A 19,128-nucleotide genomic window follows, 5' to 3' on the forward strand; every position below is an offset into this window, starting at 1 on the left:
AGAGTGTAACTTACAACTGAATTTTACCAAGTACTTTATCCACTGTGCTATGGGTCTTTGCAGACATACCCCAATCATCTTACATTCTTTTGTATTTTCCTTGTAGTTTCAAGGTTAAGCTTAGTAGAACTAGCTTTAGATCACGGCATCTGCATGGGAATATAGGGTGATTTGCCATGTTTGCCAATTTTTGGTATAGGTTTCCCAGTCATTTTCATGTTTGTATTAATTCGGGTTTATAGCAACTTGATATTATGTTTGTGAATTTTTTTTAGATGAGAGTTGATAATTTGTATTATTTGAATTATTCTGAATAATTCAAACTAGCAGAACCCGTGGAAATTCTGCGGTGGTTGAAAATCTTTAAAACACATTATAAATAGAATAAATAAAAAAAAAATGAAGAAAAACAAATAACAACGAATTTAAAACAATTTTTTAGCAAATTCTTTTTTAACCTTTTAAAGAAAAAAAAATTGATTAAAAAATTTTGATTTTCTTTTTCAATGAAAATTCAACACACATCACATTGTTTTGTTTTGTTTTTTCTTTCTGAATAATTTTTTATATAGATTATAAAGGAACATATGTCAATTCACTTGCACATTTTTTTTTGTAATTTGAAAAATAAACTATGATAAAAAACTTAGTCTCCTCGCTACATGACTTTTTTTTTTAATCATAAAGTAAAATAGCCAATTTGAAACCGTAAACAGACAGCCATGTTTTTTTTGTTTTTTTTTTGAAAATTTTTGGAGAGGAAATGGTTTTAATGATTTTTAATTTATAAAGAGGGACTATAAAGGGAGATAATTCGTTTCTCATTAATTAATGTTTGTGATGATGATGTTTTTTTTTGTGACACTGGACATACGGACAAGTAAATTAATATTTATATGATATAAATTATTATTAGATGATACAATTATCAATCTTTCCAGCTTATTTAACCTGAAAAGAATTGATACCCTATCTGTAATCAGCCCTTTGCAGGTTATTTAAGCTGAAAAGAATTGATACCCTGTTTGTAATCAGCCCTTTCCAGCTTATTTAACCTGAAAAGAATTGATACCCTGTCTGTAATCAGCCCTTTACAGGTTATTTAAGCTGAAAAGGGTTGTTATCTTGTAATCAAGCCTTTGATATAATCAACGCCTTTCAGGTTATTTAACATGAACAGGATTTTTATACTATACTCGACCCTTTTCAAGTTATTTAACGTGAAAGGGTTTATATGTTTACTAATGATTACTATATTGTCCAATTTCTACTGTACACTCTTTAACCCTTATCCTTGAGTGGCCTATTGGCCTTGATAATGTGGTGATGCCTTTGTAAAAAAAAAAAGAAGAAAAATCCACTCCTTGCTGCAATCAGTACCTTTCCGGTTATTTAACGTGAAAAGAATTGAAATGCTGCAATCAACTCCTTGCTGTTATCAACTCATTTCCGGTTATTTAATGTGAAAAGGGTTGAAATGCTGTAATCAACTCCTTGCTATAATCAACCCCTTTCCGGGGATTTAATGTGAAAAGGGTTGATATGCAGTAATCAACCCCTTTCCGGGTATTTAACGTGAAAAGAATTGAAATGCTGTAATCAACTCCTTGCTGCAGTCAACTCATTTCCGGTTATTTAACGTGAAAAGAATTGAAATGCTGTAATCAACTCATTTCCGGTTATTTAACATGAAAAGGGTTGATATGCTGTAAAAACAAAACTAATTTTTAAAAATCTATCTCCTTCAATTAATGTTATTTTAAAATGAAAATTGTTGCCTTCAGCTGTTGCGGCAATTGAAAAGGAATCCAACGCCATTTAGTTTTGTCACAATAATTTCTACCTTTCTAATTAATGAGGACTAATTGACACACGCGTTTGCCATTAGTTACACCCCACTTTTATTTAACACCTTCTCTTGTCAGCATTGATACATTATTAAATCTGCTAACATAGATTTAATATTTCCCAAAATAGGACCAAACAGTATACAAAGATAACAATGGTGGGCATTCGAGCCAAGATCACAGTGTAGTATCTGTTCTGATGCTACACTTCATCTTTTCTGTCCTCGGTTAGTGGAGGAGAAATTATTCATGACTGAGACAATTTTAATTTTTTGTTCCTATCCAGGATGCCCCTTTTTAGGGAGCTGGATTTTTCCCAACATTAAAAACCAATCTTGTGTCTAACTCTGTTTTCGTAGGGAGGCAAGTAAATGGTGATTATTCTACAGTGTTATAATTGGATGGTCTGTCTAAAAAGTAACGGGACTTGCTGTGCTAAATGATCTATGTACAAAAGCAGATTGTGTTATTTAATCTACTGTCATCTATATATATATATATATAAAGGCAAAATGTGTGTTAGTGTGTGCATTTTTTTCTGTATGTCCTGCGAAGGCTTTTTTCGGGGTGGTTCTCGGGTTGGTTGCTAATTTTTATAACTTTTTATATGCTACCGAGATGATAATATCTAAGATTTACAAAACGACTCAGCATGTACTTTTAATTTGGGAAACTTTTATGCACGATTTTCGACATATTTATTGGCCCACAGGTGTGTCTTTGGCTTTTCAGTATAAAAAAGCGAAACTCGGCACTCCTGCGGCACGTCCAGAAAAGCAATGAGCGCTTTGATGAATGTCGATGAAAACGGTCATATCAGACAATTGCTATTCATTTGGGCTCCCTCAACAAGTTGGGTACAGAAAAAATAAAACACAAAAAAATCTGTCTCATAGAAAAAAAAAAAAAAACTGTGACCACCTAAATAATTCTAATTGAATGAGTTTTTTTTTCTTTTTTCTAACCTCCTTTCCGCTCTTACTCCATTCCACTACCTAATATTCTAAAAACGAAAAAAAAAATCATTTTTCCGGCATATACCCTTGAAAAGTTAGTCTGAATGAAAAGCGCTTCGGGTGTATTTTAACGATCTCGTTTTTAATTGACTTATTTATTTTACTGAATTGTACATTTGTTACATGTAACTTCCCCCATTTTTTTTCCTTTTTCCTCACCCCGTTTTCCATCTTATTTTAGTCGACTAAATTTCCGCTATGGTTCATTTCTTTACAATTATTTTAAAATTTTGCCAATCGAATAAAGATATATATTTATATATATATATATGTGTGTGTGTGTGTGTGTGTGCGTGCGTGTGTGTGTGTGTGGGGGGAAAGAGATCGTATTACTCTTTCTGTCTCCCACTATATATATATTTTATTTACCATATGATAGAGTTTAGATTTGCAATTGAAATAATTTGATAAACAACAAAAGCAAAGGAAAAGCTTAAATAAAAATTGTTGAACAGAATTTTCATCTTGATGCCTTGGTAGTTTAGTATCAAAAACATTTTAAAAATACATATTGAATTATTGATATTTGAACTTATAATTATTTCATTGCTTGGAATTCGCACAACATTTGAATTTGCTCTACTTTATTGAATTTGTATCGTTCTCTTCTTTTTTTTTTGAGACAAGTTAGCGAAACCATCTTTTACATTGTCACTTTCTTTTCATCTTGTTTAATGTTTGGAATTCCACAACCAAATACAAATTCTCATCTGATTAACAAAAAGATTTAAAGTTTGAAATGATCGTTGTAATTTTGTTTTACCTACGGCAAACACACTCTTCACATCTTGTGAGGTTTTAATCAAATATTCGATCCTGCTGACAAAAATTTCCGATTTTCTTACAAAAATATTTTCTTTTACTTAAATTATTTTACAAGTTGAGCTTTATGCCTACATAACATTTAAACTTGTTATTTAAAAAAAAAAACACTATAAAAATATTTGATATTAAATATTCCTAGAACGAATGTGGGTGTGTTGTGGAATGTTTTCACTAATACTCTTGGAAAAAGTATAGATACATGTCTTCTCCGCCAAGCTATGTGAAAACAGTAGGACAAACTTGATTCTCAAGCATTGACAGAGTAACTAATATAGAAGAAGGAAAACTCTAAAATAACTGTGACGAGCATGCATGGAAGCGCTCAAGAATTGTATGCCAATATCCAAGTTGGGCTTACCTCTGGCGAAAATGAGTTCGTCCAAGAGCTATGAAAAAGCCCGTAAGTCATTTGACGATTAACTGCCAAAGTTGCTCTCGTGGTGAGTCATTGCGTCCATGATTGTGTTCCGGTTCGAATCACCGGAGTTGTTTAGGATCATTTCATGTCAAATCGTCGGAAGTGTTCGTGTTCTAATCGACGGAGTTGTTCAGGATCGTGTAGTGTCGAATCATCGGACGTGTTCATGTTCGAATCGATGGAGTTGTTTAGGATCATTTTATGTCGAATCATCGGAGGTGTTCGTGTTCGAATCCACGTAGTCGTTCGGGATTGTGTAGTGTTGAATCGTCGGGGGAGTTCATGTTTGAATCGTCAGAGATGTTCGGGTTGGAATTGGTGGAGTTGTTCAGGATAATGTTGGGTCACGTGAACGAAATTGTTCAGGACCGTGCTGCTATATGTGATAACAATTTTTTGTTTGTTCACTCTTTCCTCGTGAAGCAACAATAACTCAATCTGTCCTCATATATGGATAGTCTTGCAAAATCTCTACTTATATATAAAAGGCACTTTGCATGTATTTATATGCATTTACGTGTGTGCGTGTGTGTGTACGCACGTGTGTGAGTTCGTTTCCCATAGACTCCAAAATGGCTGGGCTGATTTTTTTACATTTCACACAAATGTACTTTATGTGTCTGGGAGTGTCTTCTTAGGTAGGTTTTGTATCGGAATGCCTCTGATAAGTATCAAAATTTGATAATAAAAAAATCAGATTAAAAAAGGAAAATTCCAATTTTGACGAAGATCCTTATACAGCTTAGCACCAAAGTTGCATTTCAGAACTTTTATCATCGCGTAAGCAGAAGGGCTCAGCATATAAAACTAACAGTAGGTTCTTTGATAAGACAGTGGCGCGTTTGAAATGAGAGCTTCTGTTTAGAGCACAACTGAACTATAATACTTAACTTTTGCATTTTAAATTTTAATTCAAATCATATAAAGCTAATACTATAAAATTAACAGTAAGTTCTCTACAGTGCAATGTAGACTACAATGCATTGTGGACAATATCACTACGAGGAGTCATGTGAAGCTTCCTCCCGATGCACTGCAATGGGTCTCTGACTAAAGCAGGTAATCAATCAATTTGATTGAAAAATGGCCGATTTTACCGATTTCCATGACAATAAAAGTATTGGAAGTGTGAAGTATTCATCGATCCTCATTCAATCCCGGGCAACGTCCAGTCTACTTGCTAAAAGTCGAATATTAGTGACATATCTGAGAGGGTGCCACTCAGAACACATTTTCTTGCTTTGAAATAGTACAAAATCGACGGGTCATATGCAGTATAATGGGTTTCAAACAAATACATTTTTAGGTAAAAACACTATAAAATATTTTTATGTTACGTCGAAAATCGTAAAAATTCCAAAAATTATGAAAAATGATCGACTAGAAGATCTGCTAGACCTGTAAATTCATCCTTGTCTGTTCGTCCGTTCGCACTTTTCTCAATAAATACGCTTTGGAATTTTTAAAAATTTTGCACAAACATTAAACATGATATGAGTAAAAACGTAACAGAACAAATTTTCTGAGAAAACTCCGGTTACTCCCTAGGGGTGCCTTTTCGGTTAAAATGGCTAAAATTGACACTTTTGAGCTTATTAAAAAAAATTGATGCCTTGGATTTTTATAAAACTTTCTAAAAAAATGTAACTAACTGATTTCTGTATAATTTTGTTTGTCTATACTTCGCGATAACTTTTGGGTGTGCCCCAGTGGCTCTTTTAGGGCTAATATGAACACTCCCTTTTTGGAACTATTTTACCATATTTGTCCAAAATTTTCTGTGTATGTCTATTTAGCAGTTTTGCATGGTGCTGAACTCAAATTTAAATATGTGAAGGCCTTGGGGACTTTTGGGGCTAAATGGGGGAGGGGGAATGATGGACTTAATCATTTCTTTTTTTGCATGTGCAGAACTCAAATTTACACATGTTAAGGCCTAAAACTGTCTCGTTTGTTCATTTTCACCAGGATTTGACGTCCCTTGGGGACTTTTGGGGCAAAGTTTGGGGGGGGGGGCAAATGCTGAACATAGTCATTTTTTTTTATGTCTCGTTCACTGTGCACTCAAGGGGGACCATGCATGCTTCACTTGTTTTTACTTATAATTATTTTTTCTATGTGATCATTTTTCATAATTTTTTGATTGTTTACTAATTTCGACATGACATGTCAGTACATAATCTAAAATTCATTTATGTGAAATCACCAAATCGATTATGTAATCTGGTTGTTGACGATCTCTTCTATAGCCCTTTCTCACAGAAGTGAACTTGCTAGTCTTTCTCTATTCTGTCATTATTTTCATGAACACATACTCAGCTGAGCCCAAAACTCTGGTTCCTCTTCATAAGTCATCCACAGCAAAACTCGTTTTCTATTACAAGTGCTAATAACTTCCTTCCCCTGCATGCCTAGCATCAAAATTGAATTTTCATGAACAGAGTTTCTTTCCAAGAACTACTCATCCGTGGAAACTATTATAATATGAGTATTTCATGTTTTTCTTTTCAAATCAGTGTCAGCAAGTAGTAGCCAGAAACGGTCCCTACGAATATTTATTTTTTTTTTATCATTTCATTCATCATTTTCAATCCTTTCATAATATTCGTTATCATTCAAATGACACAATCTATCAACCTCATTAACCCTTATCGCCAAGTTGCTTTTGTTTTGTTTTTGTTTTTAGCATCAAGATTTATGCTATATAAAGTGTTAGGTAAAGCTATTTTATATAATTTAGTTAACACTTTATAAATGAGTTTTTTATACGTTAGGTAATCGATTTTATAATAGTTTTTTTTGTCTTATCAGCAGGAACAAGAAATTAGAAAGAATTAAATGATCCTAATTATGATATAATAAAATTATTAATTTTTATGTAAATTATAAAATTATTAATTCCATCTACTAACTAACTGACTAATGAATTAATTTTATTCAAACAATTTTCACTACATAAATATATGCAAATAATAGGGGGGAAATAAGTTCAATCCAGCGACTGGCACCCTTTCTAACTCAACAATAAACAACAACATATGCAAATAATAAATAAGATATTTATCAATATTCAAATTTTAATTTTAGCTGCAATATTTTAAGTCTAAAAAATTCTTATTTTTACTTTACTAGAATATCTTGTTCTTTACTTTTCCAGGTTGAATTTCTTGTCCTTTACTTTTCCAGGTTTAATAAAATCTTAAGAATATTACTTTTCATGCGCGCATTTTTACATATAATATATATATATATATATATATATATATATATATATATATATATATATATATATATATATATATCCGAAACAGCTACATGGTAAGCAGCTGAGGATCCTCGTTTTCTATTTACAAAATTTTAGTTATGGTTTTCTCTTTTTATTTTTATATTAGTTAAATACTCTTTTATAATTGAAGACTCTTGGGAAATCGGCTTATGTAAGTGCTAAGTCTATTTCTATTTTACAATTTAAATCAGGCCTCTTTTTTTTTCTTTCTTTTTTTTTTCATCCGTGTATTCTCATTTATAATTATAAACTTTTTAGAAGTCGGATTATGTAGGTGCGAAGTCTGCGATAGGTTAAAGTTAGTTTCTTTTTTCATTTTCGGGAATTTAAACTACATTCTTGATTTTTATTTTTCATCTTTTTATTCAAAGCTTCGTTAAACTATATATATATATATATATATATATATATATATATATATATATATATATATATATATATTAATTAATTAAAATTGTACAGAAGGTCAGAAAAACATTTGTACCTCCGTTTCAAGCCTAACATAAGGGGGGGGGCAGTTAATAGTAAATCGTTGTTTTCTGTTTTAAAACAGAAAACAACATGGCTGACGAGAGCCTAACATTATTTACGATTTACCATTAACTGGTCTCCCTTATGGTAGGCTTGAAACCGATGGTACCAATGTTTTTCTGGCCTTCTGTAAAATTTTAAATAAATATTAAGCTCTTATATTGAAAAAGGGTTTTCTTTGTAATCGAGCACTTTGCTGGAATTCTTTCCCCAAAACAGTATATATATATATATATATATATATATATATATATATATATATATATATATATATATATATGTATATACTAGCAGGGGTGCCCGGCGTTGCTAGGGTGTTTGAAGGTGTATGCTGTGCAAAAAAAGCAAAAAAACAAAAAAGAATAGTTAATTTTTTAAAACTTTGACCCCTATTATGACCCCTTAAAATTTATAATTTCGGGCTCAAATCACTTTATTAAGTTAGATCCAGGTTCAAGGAACCTATATCTAAAATTTCAAGTGTCTAGACCCAAAATTGTCGGAGGAGTTTGGTAGAGTTCTTAAAGGTCAAATCGTTGAAATTTGACCCCTTAACAGCCAAATTTCTGGCTGACACCCGTCACATCGATTTTCCCAAATCTCAGTACCCGGTATTTCAAATTTCGAGTCTATAGACTAAAAATTGACAGAGTTATTGCGTAGGGAAATGTACACAGACAGACAGACAGACAGACAGACACGTTCACTTTTATATATATATATATATATATAAGTGAACGTGTCTGTGTACATTTCCCTACGCAATAACTCTGTCAATTTTTAGTCTACAGACTCGAAATTTGATATACAGGTTACTGAGATTTGGGAAAATCCATATGATCGATTTTCGGACAGAAATTTGGCTGTTAAGAGGTCAAAGTTCAACGATTTGACTTTTCAGAACTCTACCAAACTCCTCTGACAATTTTGGGTCTAAACACTTGAAATTTTAGATACAGGTTCCTTGGAGATTGATCCAACTTAATAACTGGATTTGAGCCCAAAACAATAAATGTTAAGGGGTCATAATAGGGGTCAAATAAAAAAAAGATTGACCGTTTTTTATTTATTTTATTCATTTATTTTTTTTGCTCAGCATAGACATCCAAACGCCCGGGTAACGCCGGACACCAATGCTAGTATATATATATATATTATTTTATTGTGCAATAAAATTTAATAAACACAAAATATAACATTTTACATATAATGCAATGTCTCAACGGGTAAAAAAAAATGGCAGCAAAAGAAGGAGGTTCACAAGTTAACTAATTTCTCTCTTTTCTCTCTTTTTCTTTTCTTCATCTATTATATACGATATTTAGTCAAGCGAAAACAAAAGTCTGAAGATTTGAGTTCGGCTGTTTATGAGAGTGGACAGGATTGGGTTAAAAAGGCGGGGATTAATAATCACATAGTACTTATGTCTTAGAAATGGCATAATCCAAACGAGATGCGTGATCTACAGAAATAAAGTAATCACGAGAAGTCATCGTCCAATTTCAGGCTTTCTAGAAATTTAACAGTTTCTTGATATTCGCGGTAACATGACCGTTTCCTTTAGATGTCTGCCCCTCTTTTTGTTGCGTCGATAAATACATATAAGCACGTTGACCCTTTATCCCGTGCAGTTATCTCCAAGTCGAGCTAATTGTAGCGTGCTGTAAATTTAACAATCTCTTCGCCACAGATCCCGTCAATTTGCGTCTGCCCATCTCGACGATTGATTTCAGACATAATCTTTTTTAAAAATATTTCATACCCCATGTGCATCATTTTTCGCGCCAACTTTATTTAAATTTATTTGTCTTCCCTCTCTAATTATCTTTGGAGAGGAAACACAAACATGGGGAGGATAAGGGAATGAAGAAATGTGTGACATGACGAGAGGTATGGAGGAGCTGTTTGTCTACGCCATTTCCGTTATTAACGCGTGGGCGTCATGAGTTCGTTGCTTTTCTCTTCTTTTTATAGATCCAATAAAATCAAGGAAAGGGGGAATCTTTTTCATCACGCATTTTAACTCACTGTCGTAACAGTATCACCACTTAATCGATCGTAACGATTGCTAATAAGATATATTTAATGATGTTATTTTATAAAACATATTTCTTCCTTATCACTATTTACCTCCCCACGAGGGGGAAAGTTAAACAAAGTGAGGGGGGAAATATAACTCCCCACCCCCAAACATTTTTTGTGTTACTTATTTTGCTCTATTGTATTCAGATTTCCATACAGTTGTGTAATATGAAATCAGTTGTTATTTTTTTCAGTGAGTTCCTTTCTGACTAGTTTGGGATATGTTCTCAACAATTAGTCCAACTGATTTTGTTGCTGCCAGATTGGAGTATGGTTCTGTTAAGTCTCAGGAGGTCCATCTCTCTCTCTCTCTTTGAGAAGGGGTTACTTCATTCGGAATTGCCTGATGCGCACCCAACTGGGAATGCTGACGGGACTGGTCATGCATTTTTTCGTAGGTCAGTGTGTTAAACTTAATGCTTAACCTTCTGGAGAGAAACTAAATAAAATGCTTTTATTACATACACACACACACACACACACACATATATATATATTAGATTGTAGTGAAGGTAATGTAGAAGGTGATTTACACACACACACACACACACACACACACACACACACATATATATATATATATATATATATATATATATATATATATATATATATTAGATTGTAGTGAAGGTAATGTAAAAGGTGATTTACACAAGCAACGGCGCCTCTGTCTATTCTGTCGCGTGACAGAATCAAGGAAGGAAAAGGAAAAGAAAAACTATTATCTCTAGACGGCTTATTAATATACAGATAGTATTAATTTGCATGACGGCTGTAAAATGGACGAATGGGAAATCAAAGTAGTTTGCTTTTGACAGCCGAGAGAGACAGAGAGAGGGAGAGAGAATGGACAGTGAAAATTACAGTTGAAATCGGGAAGAAATTTGAACAGATATTTAAACAAAAAAAATTATTTATTTATTTATTATTTTTTTACTCCAACTATTCTGGCCTGCTACTTATTTTTTAATTGTTTTTCACTTTGTTTTGGAGTTTTTAAACATAGTAAAAGCAAATCTCAGCAGTAATATAATAAATGGAAAATGGGCTTGGCTCAAAAGTTCGACTTGTTGCAAAATAAAAGAAAATAGATGATGTGGTGAGCCTTTTACCGCTGTATTTGGAAGGAGATGCGCTTCAACTCTATTTGGAGATGGATGAAGGTCATTAGACGAACATCGACCTGATTTAAGCACAGTTAAAGGAGGCTTTCATCGACAGGACATCCAATGCATTTGCAAAGCTTAAACAAGTCAAGTGGGCAGGAGAACGCATGGGCATATATGCCAACAAAATACGCCAACTTGCAAGAATGGCTGAATTCACTGGGAAATGGTTCGGGACTGCAATAAAGGAAGCATTTGTGATGAAGTTGCAACAGGCACTGAACATTGACGCCTTGACTGCAAGTGATTTGCTGGCTGCAGATGCGGCTGGGGACACTGTTGCAACCATTTCAAGGTGAGGTCAATGTTCCACCTGCAATACTCCAGCAGGAATTATCTTTTACAGACAGTGGCCAGGATCATATAGCCAATGACTGCGCAACAAGATGGCCTGATGGCACAAACGTCCAAAGGTTATGATATAAATTATGATGTCTTAAGCGCAAAGTGATTAACTACTTTACTACAAACAACTCGGGAGTTGGCAAAAGACGTCAACACCAGTCTATCCCCCCCCATGCAAGTGACAAATTAAATGCATGCAGTCATTCATGTACTTGCCGACGGTCGACACTGCATAGCCGTGATTGGCACTGGCTGTTTCAAAACCCCTATCTATATCTCCCAACTGTCAATAAAATGAACAAAGTGGTATGTCGTTGGTGGAGACGCCAGGCTATTCAGGTGATAATCGCAGATGGAAAGATTATGGGAATCGGCCAAATCGAGCTTACAGTGAGCAACCTCTGCCCTTTGTGACTGGAGTTCTTAGCCTTCAACGGAAAACTGTTATGCTTTGATCTTTTACTGGAATTTTATGATCTCAAGAAGTTAAGCATATAGTTGACCGAGTTCAGTTCCTCATGAAGAATGTATCCAGGCGTGATGCGATCAAAACCGATAGGCCAAACTTCAGTACCGTATTTGATGAATAGAGGAAAGAATAGACTGCTGCATGGAAATGGGCAAGTGAACAAATACTAAAGCAGCTAAAGAATAGAATACCAGAGTACCCCGTAACAAATAAATATGAAAAAGAACAGGATTTATGACTGAAAAATGGATGGTTGGTGGCAAATACAGAAAAGATCCAGATCCAGCTGAAGCCTTAATCCAATTAATTAAATATTAGGTTGATGCAAAAATAATGTCGTTTATATATATATATATATATATATATATATATATATATATATATATATATATATATATATATATATATATATATATATATAGGTGAACGTCAAAAAACGACATTATTTTTGCAACAACCTAATATATATAGATATTTAATTGCACACACATATATCGAATATGTATTAAATGATCGTTTAGAAGAAAGAATAACTTCTGATTAATTATATAGTTGTAAGTATTAAGATAATATTACTTGAAATGAAAACCAATTAAAAAATTAATTCCCGGTAATTACAAATCTCTATAGAGTAGATTACCATTTGTGTGTGTGTGTTTATGTATCTTAGTAATTTCTAGAAATTAAATCGTCTTTTGTGTGTGTATAAGTTGTACATATTAACACTCACCTATCCATGACGTACTTGTGTGTGAGTGTGCAGAGACTTGGTATATATATATATATATATATATATATATATATATATATATATATATACACACACACACATATATATATACATATATATATATATATATACACACACACATACACACACACACACATATATATATATATATATATATATATATATATATATATATATATATATATATATATATATATATATATATCCTATTGCTCACATTCACAAAGCGTACACCGAATTTTCCCTACCCACATATTTCTACCTCTTCCTTTTTTCCTCCTTCCTTGTTTCATTTTTGGTACTTTAAATGTTCTCCTTCTCTTTCTTTTTCCCCTCTGTTAAAAAACGATTAAAAATACTTCTGCTTATAACCTTTTTCTTATATATAAAAATGTGTTCTTGAACTGGACCTATCAGAAGTATTCTTGCCTAATGATATAGGATCTTTGACTACAGAAACATATGCACATGTGTAGCTAATAATGTTTGTATAAATAAACATATGCACACACAATAGAACCCCGTAACAATATGTAATATACATGTATATAATAAATAACACCATAAAGCGTGGCAAATACCGTAACCAGGGGCCGGAAAACTCTACTGTATATATATATATATATATATATATATATATATATATATATATATATATATATATATATATATTATATACATGTATATTACATATTGTTACGGGGTTCTATTGTGTGTGTATATGTCTATACATGTTTGTATGTTTATATTTTTTATTAATATCTATATTTATGTAATTGTATATACGTGTATAGGGGTAGATGCGTGTGTATATGTATGTATGTATGTATGTATATGTACATCTACTTACTGGATATCTATATCTCAACATATATGCATATAGGTAGGCATATGTATGCATATATATATATATATATATATATATATATGCATATGTGTCTATATATATTTGTGAGTGTGTATATGTGTATAAGAGTTTGTGTATGTGTGTGTATGTCTGCATATGGATTCATATATGTCTGCATATACATCGTTTCTATATATGTGTGTGTGCGTATGTGTCTGTATATGGATGTGTAGAAATGTACATATGTATGTATATGTATGTATGTGTATTTGCGCGTGCGTTAACGTATGTATAAAAACAACCCATTGTAAACTGAAATGAACAAGTCGACTACGAAAATTTTAAATGAACCCTGTACTTGCCAAAAACATGACATCTACACTAACCTCTTTCCCCCTCTCTCTCTCCCTCTCTTTCCCTCTCGCTCTCCCTCTCCCTCTCTCTCTCTCTCATCTACTTTATATACCTTGCTGAACAAGCAAAAGGCAGTTAAAATTAAGACCTAAAAATTGAAACTCCCCCTCTTCTCCTTACCCCCGCCCTTTTTTCTTTACCATCCTCTCTCCCCCTCCCCCTCCCTATATCCATATATCTCCACCCACACCTACCTGAATCTGCTACCCTCCCATACACAATACAATCTAATGTGTCTTAACCTTCAAAACTGAAATATTGTCAATACCCGTCTCCTTCCCCTTTATTATCTTCTGCCTCATCCCCCCTTTTTTTTCTTTCATATTTCTTCTAAAACACTTCTTCCTAATACTAACAACCACTTCTGTAAGGTCTGACGAGGCTGTTGGATCGTAAACATGGTTCAACATCTGAAACATATGTAACCAAACAGATAAAACGGTAGTAAAAAATAAAACATATATATATATATATATATATATATATATATATATATATATATATATATATATATATATATATATAGGTTTGCGAAAATGTACACTTTTCATCTATTTCCTATTCTTTATGTTGTCACCAATCTTTTTTTAATCAGAAGACCATGCTTTATCGCTTTTGGAAAGAGTTTGTGTATAGCTAATTGTATGAGGCACCCTCACTGAAGAATGCCGACGGGGCTACTCAGTCAATTTTTAAAAGCACCACATTGTGTGTTGGTGTATTATTTCCATGTTCCAACCTTGTACCATATCTTTCTGGTGTGAGAGGATGGTCTTTATCAAATGACACACAAAATTGTTTGTAAACGATCATCACATTCCCTGTTGAGAGAGTGGGGTGTGTTATTCAAAAGAATTTTATGTGGATAGGTTGCCTAATGCTTTGGACTGTCATCTTTATGATTGAACCACTGCTGTAGATGACATGTACGAAAGGAGAGCAGTAAACACTCGTTAATGTAAACACTCTATATCTGATAATTATTCTGTCAAGCTGAAGTAACATGTTGCATTCAATAAGGGTTTTCCCTCTCTCACTAAAATGTCCTTTTAAAAGAAGAGAGAATCAATGCAACGAGTTATCGATCTCTTTTGCAATCTGATCGGTTTTAAAACCTCCCTCAAGTACAGCATTTTGCCAATTAGGGATCTCAGTCCGCTGGCAACGATCGCTGTCTATTTCAACCCGGGCATTAATTCAGTGACAAAAATAGAGATTTTAGCCCCTTGAGATCCAATCATATATTCCGCACGGAAATTGCGCTGGTGGCTTCCCTGCTTGAATGCGGACAAAATTATCGTATGGTATCATAGCATCGGACTTGCATCTTGATAGAAAAGAAAGAAGGAAAATGTTCCTTTGTTAATGATAATCGAGGCTGAATGCCTAAATCTTAGCTAAGGAACAAACCAATTATTATGAATATCATCGGCCTTGGAACTTTGAATCAGCAAGAAACTCGTGCTCCCCTCCATCTATGACACAGGCAGACTCAGTAAAAAGCTACTGTTTTGTAAACAAACCAATGTTAACCCTTTTTTAATCAGTAAAAATCAGAAAATTAACTTTTATACTACATCTGTTGCTGTGGCCTTGTAAGCCTGCAATAATTAAGACTAACACAGTGACATACAGGATAAAACAATAAAAGTGTCGCCCTGAAGAAAACAACACTACAGCTTGATTTTAAAACTTTTATTGAAAAATATCAATTCAGGTAACTTGATTATGTAGTAGAGTTGACATCTATTTGATGTAGCCGCCTTCAGCTTCAATCACCGCCTCAGTACGGGTCTGGAACTGGGAGAATTACTTTTCCACAAGCACCAATGGGAGCTCAGCGAATACTTGGCAGATAGCAGCGATCAGGCTTACTTTAGTGTTGTGGGAAGTCATGTTTGTGATGTTCTCGACGTATGACCAAACTAAGTAGTCCAGCGGGTTCAGGATGGGGGAGGGGGGGTTAGTGAGAGAAGGGTGCAAAGTCGTAGCATGCTTTCTGAAGCCAAGCTTGAGTCTGTTTGGACTTGTGGGCCGCGCCGAGTCCTGCTGCCACACCCAGGGTCTGCCAGCAACCATCTGATTCACCACACTCGTCAGCACATCCAGGTACACTTTGCTGTTGATTTTCAAGCCGAATTCAGAGAGTTGAGGTAGTATGATGTCACCCTCACTTGGAACCTCACCAAAAACCATAACCTTGGCCGGAAACTTTGTTGAGCTGTACCCTCAAGCATTGAACCATCCGGACTTGCATTTTGAGGGTGCTGGCAATGGTCCTGTTTTCATAACATGGATCAGTAGAGAACATGAGTTGTACGGCAGTACATATCCGATCTCGTTTGTTGAACATTGTGTCACTTTCAGAGATGATAGAAGGCTCCTATGGTTGTTGGGATTTGTACACAACTAGTCAACTAGTAGATGGTCTGCAACAAAAAAGAAAACTGATTTTCATCAAACGGAAATGGAATAATGTCGTTATTTCAAGGGAGGTAATTTTATCATTCCACCCTGTATTTACTAAACGAAAATTGTATTAGCAAAAGTATGTTAGAGAAGTACACATCATGCTTCTGGTGAAATAACTGCCACGAATTTCAATCCCATAATGTGTTCGATGTAATTGCATATATATTTTATAGGTAAGTCCATTAGTCTTAAAATAGGTATGTCACCTTATAGCAGAGGTTCGGTTTGGGAGGATTTGAATTCTCAAGTGCTTGTCTCACTTTCCACCTTAGTTCATCTCCTTGTGCTTTGGGTTTATTCAAGGCTGCCTCCTGTATTGGAGCTATCATATCTAAGTATGGTTGGTTGGTTGATTGTTTTTGTTTTACGGCATATCAACCTTTTTTGGGTTATTTAATGCCGAATCCAAAGATTTTGAAGAAAAAATTTTTAATAGAATATATTTGTTGTTTTCAAGTCGGTTTCTATTTAACCCATAGTTGGGACCCTAACAGGTACTACCACTCTGGGTCAGAGTGAAACTGGGAGCAATGGTAATTAAAGGGTGGCTCCACACTCCCCAAAGCCCACAAGCTGGGGCCTCACCACTGGATATAGTTTAAGGTCATATCCAGGACCATCTAAGTATGGAATTCGCTTTATGTTCGTGGCGAAGTTGAGACCTTTGTTTAGCACTGATTCCTCAGAGGGGGATAGCTGAGGGTTACTTTGGTTGACAATGTCTCTTATTGGTGAATGGTAGATTTAGTCTTACGTTCTTAGCTTTTAGATTTTCCAATAAATAATAGATAATATATACAAGTAATAAAAAAAACCTATTAATATATACAAGTAATAAGTATAGAGATAGATATATATTAATATATAGTAATAATTAGTGTTAGTAATAAAAATGGTGATATTTACAACTAGAAATACAAAAGTAGTTTTAAGGCTCTTAAAATTCGTACTAGAATTGTTCGCAAGGACCCGTGGTGCAGTGGTTAGAGTACTGGGAAAAATCAATTGTAAAAGTAATATTCTCTTGAAGGTTCAATCATCAGTGTGGGTGACCGAATTACTTAGGACCTCTATCCAGTCATGGCTGACGGAACAAGAACACACTACCCCCGTGAAGTAAATAAAGGATTCTGCTCGAAATTCCGTCCAAATGAACAAGTTATGTATTTTTCTAGCAGGACCTGCGTCCTGGCATTGCTCGAGAAAATATAAAAGACTTACTTTAATTTAAAGAAAATCAATAGTAGAGTAATAAAAAGACAAAATAAAAAAAGGAAAATATTTTAAAAAATGTTTTTTTTTTCATCTCTTAAGAAGATGAAGCTAATACGAGCAGCATCCAGCCTTTATTTTATTTAGAAAAAGTAATTCATACTACAATATTTGTGATAGTGCAATAACATTTATATACCTCTTTCACTATTATCACTGAGAAACGAAAATACAACTTTAGTATGACACTTTCTCCTTGGGATGAAGCCAGTTCAACTCGCCTACGGTGAATACCATATCTAAAAAAACTTCCATACAAAAACTGGTCCGATTTTTTTAATTAAAAAACGGAACAATATCAATAAAGTTATAAATACTTCTAAAAACATACGAACGAGAGCATTGGTTATCAAGACCTTGCTGATACTCTCTCCTCATATCTGAAGTTTGGGGAAAACGGTGCTTGTCACGGTTAACACTATTAAAACTAAGCCTAGTTCCTTTCATCGCTAATGTTCGGATTCCCTATTTTACTCAAGTCGAAATAAATCGTTGTTTCCTTGAAAAGGTCCCTTGTTTTGACAAGCTCTAAGGACAGATTTTTATTCCAGATCCAAAATGGAAAATGTATATTCAGTCTATTGTTACTAAGATCGCTGGGAAGATTGTTGTCTCAAGAAAGTACCTTACTGTAGATAGAAACCTCTATCTCAACGAGAGTCAGATACATCCTAAGATGGAATGCTGCTGCCAAATCCAGAGAGGAACCACATATAGCACTTAAAGTACAAGTATTAGTCTGTTATTATTTCCATGGAAGGTGCTCGACTGAGCTCTAATATTTGCTTCCTCCGTATAAAACATTCACAGCAAGAACTTGTTTTCTACCATAATGGAAACCGGTTTTCCTTTCTCCTTCCATGTGCCTATCAGCAGGCAAATTTTCATAGACAAAGCTTTTTTGCAAGAGTTTCTTGCTTGTGGAATGAATCATCGCAGTGTAACATCGCAGGAACAAACAAAGGAAATAAATAAAAATCTGGGTTGGCATTTTTTAAGTGCAAATGAAATGCATTTCATTATATTTCCTAAGTCTTTTTTGCACAAATGTGTGCTTTTTAAAAGTCTCTCTCTCCCACTTCATGCGACCCCAACCAGCATGTTCTCACCCTTGATTCATACATCTATCTTGCCCTATCTTTCGACCACGTGGTGTATTTCTCTCTCCGCTTCTTGTGATGCAAGCTCATGCACACTTGCTAATTTGCATTCATGCTTTAATGGCTGCTGCTGCTGCTAATATTTTCACTAACCTACTATCCTTCTGCTGCTGCTGATGATGATTTTCTTACGCGCACCCATACACGCTCTGTTACAGCAGGACTGCTTCCCTGTTGATCACAATTTGGTCATCTTCAAGTCCAATGTGAACACATTCTTGTCCTAA

At 34.1% G+C, this 19,128-nt stretch overlaps 1 protein-coding gene and 1 long non-coding RNA gene across 4 annotated transcripts in view; one reads left to right on the top strand and one right to left on the bottom strand.

Annotated features, from left to right (window-relative positions):
• LOC145261207 (cilia- and flagella-associated protein 74-like) overlaps positions 1 to 19,128 on the top strand; it is a 2,330,915-nt gene that overhangs the window by 869,146 nt on the left and 1,442,641 nt on the right. The gene's annotated exons all lie outside the window — the stretch shown is intronic.
• The window catches only part of LOC145261206 (uncharacterized), a 211,404-nt gene continuing 207,958 nt past the window's right edge, over positions 15,683 to 19,128 (bottom strand). Inside the window, exon 3 of the long non-coding RNA XR_013864421.1 lies at positions 15,683 to 16,426. This is a non-coding gene — a long non-coding RNA (uncharacterized LOC145261206). The remainder of the gene's footprint in view (positions 16,427 to 19,128) is intronic.

Source organism: Euprymna scolopes, chromosome 37 (assembly GCF_053919585.1).
Source record: "Euprymna scolopes isolate OS-2025 chromosome 37, ASM5391958v1, whole genome shotgun sequence".
In the NCBI taxonomy this organism is placed as follows: Eukaryota; Metazoa; Mollusca; class Cephalopoda; order Sepiida; family Sepiolidae; genus Euprymna; species Euprymna scolopes.